The sequence below is a fragment of the Sinocyclocheilus anshuiensis genome, unplaced genomic scaffold (assembly GCF_001515605.1).
Source record: "Sinocyclocheilus anshuiensis isolate Anshui unplaced genomic scaffold, SAMN03320099.WGS_v1.1 scaffold117, whole genome shotgun sequence".
Taxonomy (NCBI): domain Eukaryota; kingdom Metazoa; phylum Chordata; class Actinopteri; order Cypriniformes; family Cyprinidae; genus Sinocyclocheilus; species Sinocyclocheilus anshuiensis.
In genome coordinates, this window is record NW_015536624.1 from 3,664,286 (window position 1) to 3,677,518 (window position 13,233).

General features: G+C 42.2%; 1 protein-coding gene across 1 annotated transcript in view; it reads left to right on the plus strand.

Annotated features, from left to right (window-relative positions):
* Window positions 1-11,333: 11,333 nt before the first annotated feature.
* LOC107704768 (adenylate kinase isoenzyme 1) overlaps window positions 11,334-13,233 on the plus strand; it is a 14,506-nt gene continuing 12,606 nt past the window's right edge. The window contains exon 1 of the mRNA XM_016507779.1: window positions 11,334-11,442. The gene's annotated coding sequence lies outside the window, so the exon portion shown is untranslated. The remainder of the gene's footprint in view (window positions 11,443-13,233) is intronic.

Below are 13,233 nucleotides of genomic sequence, written 5' to 3' on the forward strand. Positions count from 1 at the left end.
CCAAGGATTTTAGGCCATAAAATCCTAAACGTTTCAAGTGACGATCTTGAAGTAAATGCAAGAAACAGTGTTTTAGGCCATAAAACTTAAAATTTCTTAAGTACAGTCAGCCTTTCGTCAACATAGAGGTACTACTCGTGCCTTTATAGAGGGAATGAGAGAAGAGAGTGACGCATGATTTCGATCGGAAAAACTCGGGATTTTATGCCATAAAATCTTTTATTGTTTCTATCGATATTTATGTTCCAGTTGGTCTAGGAGTACTACTCCTGCCGCTAGAAAGAAAAGACGTGAGAAAGATTATAAAGATCCGATTTTGTATGATTCGAGAAGTGGACGCTGTTTATTTTATGCGAGTTCAACGTATGTTGTGTGATCAGCCTCGGACTCAGGACTTTATTTTTTGAAAATCCATTCGAGTAACAGTGAACTGAAAGTTTATTGTTTGGCGTATATCGACACGAGATGGATGGAGGACGCCACCAGATAGCCCTGTGAGTGCCGTGAGCTCAACAGGTCCTCTGGCAACATTGGATGACCAATTCGGCGCATCACCAGATAGCCCTGTGAGTACCGTGAGCTCAAGAGGTCCTCTGGCATCGCGGGACGTCACGTTTCAACCGAAGAGCTGAATCAATGTGCACCTACACGAACAATTTGATCACATCGGATCATTGAGGTAACAGACTTTATTTTGTTTGCTCGACTGAGCGAAGGGGCCCTTGTTTGTTTACTGGCCACAACGATCGCTAGCCTCGAATCAGGCCTGCAACGGGGTGGGTTTTAAGGGGATTTGTGTGTGTGTATGAGTGAGAGGCGTGTGGATCCACATATTTGTTAATCTGACCGGTCTTAATAAAGTATTTCACTGTGATTTCCTAATCTGAGCTGATTAATACTGTTAAAGTTAGGTTTGTTAAAGTTTTGTGTCCAGAGGAACACAATTGTTAATATTAGGTTGAAGTGTTGTAAGTTAACGCTATAGAAAATCATTCACTTTACATGAAAAGGTAAATCCCAGTTTGTGAGAGAATTTTAAGTGTAAGACTGAGAAGAGGATAAATTAGAGCATATGAGTTGAAAGCCAACTGTCGAAGAGGAAGAGATTAGTTTATTTAAAAGCATAAAAGACAGGCAACAGTTTGCATTAATCCATTTATTGGAGTATCTTTTGTTTGTATTTCTCTCCTTTTATTGTTTTGGATTCATTTATTGTGAAAACCATACCTCTACAGCATCCATACATTTGTTCTCTCCTTTTATTGTTTTGAATTCATTTATTGTGAAAACCATACCTCTACAGCATCCATACATTTATTTTTTTTTTAATTTGCCTACTTGAATTCATATTAATACACCTTTGAATTCACTCATTTCATTGTGTAGTGTGTTGTTTCATTTCCTTGATTGAATTGTATAGTGAGTATTTGAAGTGATCCTAAGTTAACAAGAAATCGGTTAGTAATAATTTCCATCAGAAGACAGCTAGACAAAGGATCAATTAGAATTTCGAACTCAGGCCCTTATCAGTCCAGCGGTAAAGTTATAAGAGGGCTACATAAAACGGAGGCACCGCTGGGATCCTCTGTCTTCTGATCAGCTGCAGAAAAAGAAGAAAGTTTTGGGACGGTAAAAGAAAAAAAAAATCTAAAATGTCCTCAAAAGAGAAACAAATGACACATGAGCTTCGCAGTTGGTGTGAGACTGAACAAATTGACCCCCAACATGCAATTATTCTTCTTGGGGTGCCATCTGACACTGATGTTGCCTTCATAGAAGACACAGTCCAAGCCAGATTTTTGGAAGAGAGCGGGCTTGCGCTACAAAAGAAGGCTTGACACCAGAAACACTCCAGGTTCTGTGTGAGTGTAGAGAAAAAAATCTGTGCTACACAGGTTCCCGTAGAAGTTGAGCCCGTCATCTGGGGATGCCTGGAAGATCCTTGTAGCAGCAGGTGACGAACCCGTTGGTGATGTGTTTCAAGAGAAACTTAATCGGTTTCTGTCTCAGGAAGGCAAAACCATGAGTGACCTACAAGGTTTAGTTAATCCTTTGGTATCAGGCATGACTTCTCCTGAAGCCATCATTCGGGTGGTAGGGGAACTGCTAGAGAAAACCTCCAAGCCTGTGAGTGATGGCCAGGCTTATAGGCGTTTGAGAATTTTTTCTGGAGTAGTTTGTATGCCTGTCGGCGAAGAAAGTAGTGAGAACTGGCTGGAACAAGCAAGGCTAATGGTCACAGAGTTTGATTGTTCAGCTAAGGAGAAACGTAAGCGAATAGTCGAAAGCCTTAAGGGGCCAGCTTTAGAAATTGTAAAGGCAGCGAGGGGCAACAACCCTGAAGCCAATGCACTAGAGTATCTTGAGGTTTTGGAGAATGCTTTTAGTACTTCAGAGTCTGGGGAAGACTTATATTTTGCTTTTCGACTGCTCTGGCAAGAGCCGGGGGAGGCCCTTTCTGATTTCCTGCGTAGACTCGAGTGGTCACTTACCTTAGTAGTGAAACGAGGAGGGCTGATGCCACAGCGAGTTGATAGAGCTCGGATCGAGCAACTGCTAAGGGGTGCGGTGGAGTCAGACATGATGATGTTAAAGTTGCGGCTGCGTGAGAGAAGAGAAAGTCCTCCTACCTTTTTGAAACTCCTCAATGAAATAAGGGAGGAGGAGGAAACTGAGGCAGCTAGACGTAAACTCCCCACTAATGTAAGGGAGACACAATCGAAAGACCATACAAGAGGCCCTCTAGCTAGCCGGGATGGCTCAAAGGTTGAGGTAAAGGAGTTGCAACTTCAGTTAGGGGACCACAAGCAGTCTCGACTCCCTGAAGGAGTAGTTGAGAAAGAAAAAAAACCTTTAACGCCTTTAACTTCAAAGGTGCAAGCACTGAAAGCCCAGGTGCAACAACTACAAAAGCAGTTGTCTGTGTTGAGTGTAGGGTCCCATGTTGCTAGTGGGCAAGAACCTCCGCGAGCGAACTGGACCCCCGTTGCCTCAGGTAGATCCCCAAATAAAAGTAGAGAAGGATTTTTCTGCTATCACTGCGGGGAGGATGGGCACATTGCCCCAAAATGTAGAGCCACTGAAAATTCCGCTCTTGTGATTCAGAAATTACTTCAGTTGATCCGTAAACCTAAAGATTCAAACCCAGAATAGAACCCCAAAAATCCAGACATAGAGAAGAGTGAATGTTTCTCTAAAAAAAGCCACGTGGAATCCTCAGAACCTAGTCGTTTACCCAAAGGCTTGGTAGGGCCCTCATCCACGTTTGACGTAAAGGTTAATGGCCACCCATGTGTCGCCCTGTTGGATAGTGGGTCTCAAGTGACCATTGTTTTTGAGAAGTGGTACTTGACCTATCTACCACAGGTGCCGCTACAGCCTCTCGATGGTCTAGCCATCTGGGGTTTAAGTTCATCCAGTTACCCTTATAGAGGTTATATTGTGGTGAACATGGAATTTCCATCTGCTCTTATGGGTGTCACAGAGACCATCACCGTGCTTGCTTTGGTCTGTCCTGAACCCAGTGGGCCAGAGCAGGTGCCTGTAATTGTCGCAACCAATTCCAGCCTTTTCCAGAGGCTGGCCGGCATCTGCCAGGGAAATTCTTGTACCAAGGCACTACATGCAATGAGGATAAAGCCACAGTTTGTGACTGAACAGCTGGCTTCACCACATCATAGAGTGGTAACTGAGGATAATCCAGTTGGAGAGGTGAAGTGGGTGGAGATCCCTCAGCCAGGTGTCAAAGCGATTTGCCAACTCACCCGAGATGATAGCTTTTCCAGTACTCCGCCTCGATTTGTAGACCAATTAGGAGTTCATCCAGATGGGATCCCTGCCGCTTTCTCTGGGCTGTTACGGCTAGAGACTGGTGGTTTAGAACGGTTGAACCCGGCTGATTTAAGGGAAGCTCAAGACCAGGATTCCATTATTGGTGTTATTAAAAGGGCAAAAGAGACCGGCCAGTTAATGCCTGTTGGGAAAGATTCTGATCCAATGATTGCAACCCTGAAACAGCAGTGGTCGAAATTAATCGCTTTCTCTGGGTTGTCGCGGCTAGAGGCTGGTGGTTTAGAACGGTTGACCCCGGCTGATTTAAGGGAAGCTCAAGACCAGGATTCCATTATTAGTGTTATTAAAAGGGCAAAAGAGACCGGCCAGTTAATGCCTGTTGGGAAAGATTCTGATCCAATGATTGCAACCCTGAAACAGCAGTGGTCGAAATTAATAATCAAAGATAATGTGCTTTACAGGGTAGTTAACACACAAAACGAAAAGAAGCGGTCTCAGTTGGTGTTACCTAAAGAATACCAGCTACTGGTCTTGAGGTCCCTCCATGATGATAATGGTCATCTAGGAGTCGAGAAGACTCTGGAGCTCCTGAAAGATAGGTTTTACTGGCCAAAAATGGGTCTTGACGTGGAAACCTTATGTGAAAAATTGTGGGCGCTGCATTACAAGCAAGACCATCCCATGGAAAGCTGCAACGCTGAATCAACTTACTAGTGGTGGGCCACTCGATTTAGTTTGTATTGATTTTCTCTCCCTGGAACCAGATAGCAAAGGGTTTGCAAATGTGTTGGTTGTAACAGACCACTTTACTCGTTACGCCCAGGCATATCCAACCAGGGATCAGAAAGCAATAACTGTGGCCAAAGTATTATTTGAGAAATTTTTCATCCACTATGGTTTACCGGCTCGAATCCACTCCGATCAGGGGTGGGATTTCGAGAGTAGGTTGATACAGGAGCTATGCAGGATGTTAGGCATTCGGAAATCCAGAACTACCCCTACCATCCCCAGGGTGACCCGCAGCCGGAGCGATTTAATCAGACCCTGTTATCCATGCTGGGCACCCTGGATGATGAGAAGAAACAAAAGTGGAGTCAGTATGTAAGCCAACTTGTGCACGCATATAATTGTACACACAATGAGGCTACGGGATACTCACCGTATTTTTTGTTATTTGGTAGGGAGGCTCGTTTGCCCATAGACATTTGTTTTGGGTTGTCCTCATCTGACAATGCTAGCACCAGTCAATTGCAGTATGTACAAAAGTTGAAGGCTGATTTACAGGCGGCGTATAAGCTGGCATCTGAAGCAGCTTTCAAAAATCACCAAAAGAACAAAGCCCGTTATGACAGTAGTGTGAAGCATCAGGTGTTGAAAGAAAGAGACAGGGTATTGGTCAAGAATTTGGGACTCATAAACTTCAAGATCGGTGGAGGTCAGTGCCTCATATAGTGGTAGCAAAGCTTCCCAATGTGCCAGTGTACCGGTTGAAACCTGAGGGTGGGGCAGAACAGGAAAAAACATTACTTGTTATTTGGTAGGGAGGCTCGCTTGCCCATAGACAATTGTTTTGGGTTGTCCTCGTCTGACGATGCTAGCACCAGTCAATTGCAGTATGTACAAAAGTTGAAGGCTGACTTAAAGGTGGCGTATAAGCTGGCATCTGAAGCAGCTTTCAAAAGTCACCAAAAGAACAAAGCCCGTTATGACAGTAGTGTGAAGCATCAGGTGTTGAAAGAAAGAGACAGGGTATTGGTCAAGAATTTGGGACTCATAAACTTCAAGATCGGCGGAGGTCAGTGCCTCATATAGTGGTAGCAAAGCTTCCCAATGTGCCAGTGTACCGGTTGAAACCTGAGGGTGGGGCAGAACGGGAAAAAACATTACATAGGGACAATTTACTGCCAACAGGTGAGTCTGTCAGGTTCCCCCATGTATATGATAAGGTAAAGTCCTCTCGAAAACCAGTTACCCGATCTGACAGGGGTGTGAGGAGATCCGTTTTTCATTCCAGTAGTCCCGTAGACTTACCCAACTAGCTCAGAAAGAGAGATGTGTTATGGCTATGTTGAGGGTGGGCACAAAGTATTGAATCTTCCTAGAAGAGAGCCTGAACCGATTTGTGGTGATACAGCTGAGCCAGAAGATGATGTCTCTTCTGTGCATGAGCAGAGTGATGTAGGGGACGATTTGCTGGTTGTGATGCCTGAAGGAGAAGGGGAGCATTCGGGGTCAGTTGTGGATGACCCGGCTGAGTCAGAGTCAGAAGGGGGAGACTACCCTGTTTCAAAAGATTCTGATAAAGCAAATCAGAGTAGTCATCCATACAGACTGAGAAGTAGGGTAGAACCCGCCAGTCGTCTCAGTTATGATGCACCAGGAAAACCCACAGATCGATCCATTACATTAGTCCATCGTGGGCTGGTCATTATGATCAGTTCTAAAGCTTTTGAAAATTGTACGGGTGGAAAATGTTTAAATGTTTCTTTAAAATAGTAACATGACAGTGGTTGCTTTGAGGGAGTGTTTGGTCTCATGGGGGCATACAGACCATCAGAAGGGGGAGAATTTAACCCTGTTACTAGAAGACATTTTTTTTGGTGTGTGCAGGTACGTGTATTTGGTAATGTGTATTGCTTCTCTTAAGAGACTCGCTTACACAGGGAGTTTGGTTGTAATGCACTTGGTCGAACATGTGCTTAACATCATGTTTATGTGTTGCTGTTATCACCTTGGTTAAATTAGAGTGTCTAAGTTCATTCCTCCAATCAGAAAGGGGAGGGGGCGGGACTTAGAAAAAGTGCGAGGAAGATTGGAAATCAGTAGAGAGAGAGACGCGAGAGAAGCAGGATATCGTCTGGATAACCGAGGATTTTAGGCCATAAAACCTAAAATTTCTTAAGTACAGTCAGCCTTTCGTCAACATAGAGGTACTAATCGTGCCTTTATAGAGGGAATGAGAGAAGAGAGTGACGCAGGATTTCGATCGGAGAAACTCGGGATTTTAGGCCATAAAATCTTTTATTGTTTCTATCGATATTTATGTTCCAGTTGGTCTAGGAGTACTACTCCTGCCGCTAGAAAGAAAAGACGTGAGAAAGATTATAAAGATCCGATTTTGTATGATTCGAGAAGTCTACGCTGTTTATTTTGTGAGTTCAACGTATGTTGTGTGATCAACCTCGGGACTTTATTTTTTAAAAATCCATTCGAGTAACAGTGAACTGAAAGTTTATTGTTTGGCGTATATCGATACGAGATGGATGGAGGACGCCACCAGATAGCCCTGTGAGTGCCGTGAGCTCAACAGGTCCTCTGGCATCGCAGGACGTCGCGTTTCAACTGAAGAGCTGAATCAACGTGCACCTACACAAACAATTTGATCACATCGGATCATTGAGGTAACAGACTTTATTTTGTTTGCTCGACTGAGCGAAGGGGCCCTTGTTTGTTTACTGGCCACAACGATCGCTAGCCTCGAATCAGGCCTGCAACGGGGTGGGTTTTAAGGGGATTTGTGTATGTGTGAGTGAGAGGAGTGTGGATCCACATATTTGTTAATCTGACCGGTCTTAATATAGTATTTCACTGTGATTTTCTAATCTGAGCTAATTAATACTGTTAAAGTTAGGTTTGTTAAAGTTTTGTGTCCAGAGGAACACAATTGTTAATATTAGGTTGAAGTGTTGTAAGCTAACACTATAGAAAATCATTCACTTTACGTGAAAAGGTAAATCCCAGTTTGTGAGAGAATTTTAAGTGTAAGACTAAGAGGATAAATGAGAGAATATGAGTTGAAAGTGAACTGTCGAAGATGAAGAGATTAGTTTATTTAAAAGCATAAAAGACAGGCAACAGGTTGCATGAATCCATTTATTGGAGTATCTTTTGTTTGTATTTATCTCCTTTTATTGTTTTGAATTCATTTATTGTGAAAACCATACCTCTACAGCATCCATACATATATTTTTTTTAATTTGCCAACTTGAATTCATATTAATACACCTTTGAATTCACTCATTTAATTGTGTAGTGTGTTGTTTCATTTCCTTGATTGAATTGTATAGTGAGTATTTGAAGTGATCCTAAGTTAACAAGAAATCGGTTAGTAATAATTTCCATCAGAAGACAGCTAGACAAAGGATCAATTAGAATTTCGAACTCAGTGTATAGCGAGTATGTGTAGTGATCCTAAGTTAACAAGAAATCGGTTAGTAATAATTTCCATCAGAAGACAGCTAGACAAAGGATCAATTAGAATTTCGAACTCAGGCCCTTATCAGTCCAGCGGTAAAGTGATAAGGGGGCTACATAAATATGAATTATTCTTTTTTTATCCTTCTGAAATACCAGGATTTGAAATTGGGAGAATGGTGTACTTACAATTTCCCCACGACATAACCCCTTAACATGCATCATCGTATGTATTCAAGGAGAAGTTGCTAAAATCAAATGCGGACACATCTTTTGTAAAACAACAAGTACTTTTAAAGGGGTCCTATTATGGTCTTTTGCAAAGCCTTGATTTTGTTTTGGAGGTGTACTAGAACAGGTTCTCATACTAGGTTGTTCGAAAAACACATTATTTTTCACGTATTTTACATTATTACAGCACCTATCTCCCCGGTCTGGCATGAACGGCTTGAATAGCTCCTGAATCAAGTGAAGGCCTGCCTTCTGAAATACGAAATGTGCTGTGATTGGTTAGTTGGGCCAGTGTGTGCTGTGATTGGCACCACTCGGCACCTGGTCGGGAAATGTCATGCCCCTTACCATAGCTGCCTGCCAGCTTCAGTGTAAATATTGCGTCAAAATCAAATCAATTTGAGCACGATTGTAACCACTTTAAGTTCATCTGCCTTGGGAAAGCTAGCGTGTCTCCGACATAGTGATAACACTCATTGCCTTCTCTAGTGCAGCTCAACCAGGTCTCGTCCCATTCGTCGATATTTGTGATATCACCAATCCCGGAAAATATGCATTGTAGTCCAAACGAGTCGTTCGTTGTAGTTTTTGAAAAGTGATTTCTGTTAAATAAAATATCTCCTTTTGAAGTGCACTTTGAACTTTGTAACTTTGCAGATCTTTTTATGCTCAAACAGCAACATTACAGACTAACTAAAGTTGAAAAAGTGAAAAAGCATAATAGGTCCCCTTTAAAATTTAATAGCAACAATTAAGAAATTAAGCAAGCAAAAGCAGATTCCACACTGAAAAAGACTGTTGAAACTGTTGTGGTTGCATTTCGATTTTGCCTGCCTCAGCTTTAAACATATATGGCTCTATCACAGTGCTTGCCATCTAAGAGTATCAAAACGCACAACATGTGTGTAAACAACTGTAAAGGAGGGAATTGCTATGATATGATAAAATTAGACAGTTGTCACATATGCCCTCTGTCTTCCCTAGTTAGAAACTACACTGCACTTACTCGGCCATCACCCACACATGTTCTCCATCAACACTCCTGTCAAACCCTGCCTAAAAGCACACACCACTAACCATTCATGTTCTGATATCAACTAGGACTACAGACTCCTACCTGTGAGGATTCCTTTGTTGTAATTATCTTCTCGTATTTTATCTCCAGCAATCACTTACATTTAAGGGATAGTTCACTCAAAAATGAAAATTCTGTCTTACCCTCATGTCGTTCCAAACCCGTAATACTTTTGTTCATCTTTGGAACACAAATTAAGATATTTTTGATGAAATCCGACAGCTTTCTGACCCTGCATAGACAGCAACAGAACTACCACGTTCAATGCCCAGAAAGGTAGTCATGGTTTGGAACGACCTGCATTTCTCCATTTAATCACCTGTTCAATAAATACCTGCTTTGGTTCACTAATTTCTGTCTTCAGCCTTGCTTATATGTTTGTTTGGAGTTGGACCCTGCTCTTGACCACTTCCTCCCTGCTGCACAGTTTCAGCCCACGAGCACAGGCAATGTAATTCCCTCTTATATCCAAGCCACGCTTCCTCCCCGGGTTCCATCCAACACAACTCTCCTGCATCTCTGTTGGTTCCACCCAGTTCTGAATCTCCTACATCTCTGCTGGTTCCATCCAGCTCTAAGTCTCCTTCATCAAAGAGTTGAAAGTCTCCTTTGGTGATGTCATTCCCGCCCAGCCTTCCTCTCTCTCCTCCCCTGCCAATTCAAGCCAGTTCCATGGTCCCGTCTCCACTGGGTCACTTCAGCTCCTCAATCGGTGGTCCCACTGAGTGGTTTGGATCTACTTTGGGCCTTCCAGTCTCCAGCTCTGCCTTGCTGTGATAATCCCCTAGCTCCACCTCTGGCCTTTGAACAATCAGCTCCACCTTGGCTCCATGCTCTCTCGTCTTCACCATGGACCGTCATCCCACTGTCTCTGCAGGGCTCCCTCGTACCTCCAGGCCTTTGACTATGCCTTAATCCTCCATCCCTTTGGTTCCAATGGGCTCCGTCTTCCCTCTGGCTCCACCTTTGTCCGGGTCCCTTCCTTCGCCTCAGTCCCTTGAGCCGCCAGCTCCACCACCGTCCTCCAGACTAGTCATGTCACCCTGGCTCCTCATTTCCACAGCTTCACCTGGGTCTTCATCTCCCATGGCCCCACCTCTGTCTGTCGGGTCTCTGGCTCCATCCAGGTTCTGCCCTTCCATTGGTTCCGCTGTAATTCTCTCTTCCTGGCTCTAGTCTGGCTGGCTCTGTGGTGTTTCCCTTCACTAGCTCCTTCACTGCCCTCTCTTACTCACAGTTCCCCTCAATGCCTTCCTCATCAGCCTCAACCAATGATCCTTCAACTCTGTAACTGTTTTTATTGCCATTATTTACCTGTCTTTCTCAGTTTAACCACCTGTTCAATAAATACCTGCTAGGGATCACTAATTCATGTCTTCAGCATTGTGTATAAGCTGACACCAGTCACAGCAGTAGGAGTTTATTTCCATTTCTACAATAGGAAATGCCCTTCAAATCGAGTTTTCTTCACAAAGAGTGAAAATGAGCATAGAAAATCTTTTTTTTTTTTTTTTACAAATATTGGACCCTTTTTTGGAGCAAAAATCTGCGTTTATAAACTAACCTTGACAAACTCGAATCTAAAAATCTGAAACTGCACGTCATGACCCTTTTAAAAAAACAAACATTGCAATAAACATTCAGTTTAAGGCTTTCTAATATGACATACTTATTGAAATTTATAGATATTACATGAATATTCATATAAATGCACATGGCTATATGCATATCTACTGTGAATAACATTTGCTCAAATATACAGTAAAAACAGTGAAATATTATCGACGGACTATCCTTTTCCAGTTCAACCTGCCATAAGAGTTCGGACAAAAATCATGGCTGATAATTACTTCAGACACTGAGGCTACATGATAATGCATGTGAAAATGGTCAGAATGCTGAAGCTTTATCCTGAAATCTGAAAAAGAGAGAAGCAACCAATCATGAGCTCTGATCCGTCTGCTACATTCCTGCACTCCCTCCCAGCAGCCCTCCGTCTTCCCAGTGTGCACTGTGTCAGCCGGAGCCGTGCGGTGCTATATAAAGCGGCGGTGGGCAGAGCTGCCATGCAGCGGGTCACTCAGACAGACAGGAGCCGGAGACGCTCAGCCTTCACTGGACCACAGAGAGACAGACAGAGAGACAGACAGGTCAGTACACTGAGAGAAAGTGCAATAATACAGCACGGAAATGCCTTATCATATGTGTTTGTGTGTGCATGAGAGAGAGAGAGTTAAGCTCTTTAAGGTCTTGCTGTTCACATGCTGATCAGTGTGAAGCTGCTTGAGAATGTGTTTTGACAGCTGCAATGTCAAACGGACAAACGTGCAGATGCATGCGTGTTGTTTCATCATTTTGCAGCCTCTGTGTGTTTTCTCATGAGCTGCTCAATGCAGTACTGATCTCATGCTCAAGAATAAACACTCTTGATGGAATTAGTCACATGTTGTCCATTGTAAACACGGCCTCATTTAGGTCAAACAGAGCCGCTCTCCTCTCTTAAAGCTACAGCAGCTCCGTTACTATGGCAACAGCAGAAATGCGGTTTTCCGGTCGGGTTTGGGAATGTGAAGTGGTCGTGGCTCTGGTTTTGTGGCGGACAGCAGCTGTAGCCATAGAGGAACATCTTTTTTTAGTGTCTCATCATGACTGGTTTGGTGGACAGGAGGGTCATGAAACTACATGATAGGATGGGATCGAGGTTTCCCTCATATCAATGTCACCAGAAACTGAGCACAAGGTGTCCACAGATGTGTCACATGACCCTGAGTCCCATTAAAACACATGCAGCTAGTTCTACATTTTGATGGCTGATTTATGAGGTCATATGTGACATTTAATCTAGTCTGGAGACACTTGCTGGGATCCCATATTCCTAAAAATAATCTATTCCTGAACAGGGTACAAAATAGGGCTTGAAAGCACATTAAGTAAAATATTATATTTTACTATGTTATTTAGATTTTTTATATGTGACTATTGCCATTTTTGCAACCTTTTTTTGCAACCCAAATTTGTGGCAGTACAGCTTAAAAATGTTATATATACAATTATATAATTTGTATAATTATAACATGTAATTAATAAAACTTTTATATATTAAAAAATAAATATAAAGATATTTATTAGTTTGATCATTTTCTTTTAGTTCACAAATGCAGTGCATTTTTCAAATATGATTGAAGTACATTTTACAAAAAAATACCATTTCAGTCTCTCTATTTAAACATTTCATGTTTAATTCAATGTGTTACTTGCCAGTTCTTTGTAATTGTGAATCTGTGTAATTGTTTACTAGCAATTTCTGAGTGAAAATTGTTTTTCCGTCAATTTTTGTTTGTTTTTAGTCGTTTTTTTTTTTTGGTGGTGAAAACCATGCAGCAACTGGGTTGCACTACATCGATAATACATTAATAGTTCAAAGTGACTATTTGAAAATATTACAGGAATGCACAAAGTTTAATGGCATCACTGAAATCTGTGTTAAAATGCATTGCATACAGAAGACGAAGGTTTAATTTGTGGCTGCTGATGGGAAGCTGTGAGCAGCTGTCTGCTGAGCGATCCAGCTCATATTTACACCAGCTTTTAATAGAAAATATTACAAACAGCTCGGTGAACCTCAGGTTGCATTTGTGCCTTCTCGTCTAGGACTCTTGACATGAAACTCTGTAGAGTTACGCTGTCTAGTATAACCAAAAAAAAAAGTGTTACATTACCAAAGCATTACATAATCAAAGTCCTTCCAAACCTTTCAAACTTTTGATTCATTTTGCTGGCTGATGCACACAGTGACACCTTATTGCACCTCTAGAACCAATTTTTAAGTATTCATGGCAACATTGTTTCTGCCAAAATTGCATAATTATTATGTTGGTTTGTGAAAGGAGCAAATGGGAGTTTACAGGGAGTCAAATATATTTTATATATAAAATATATAT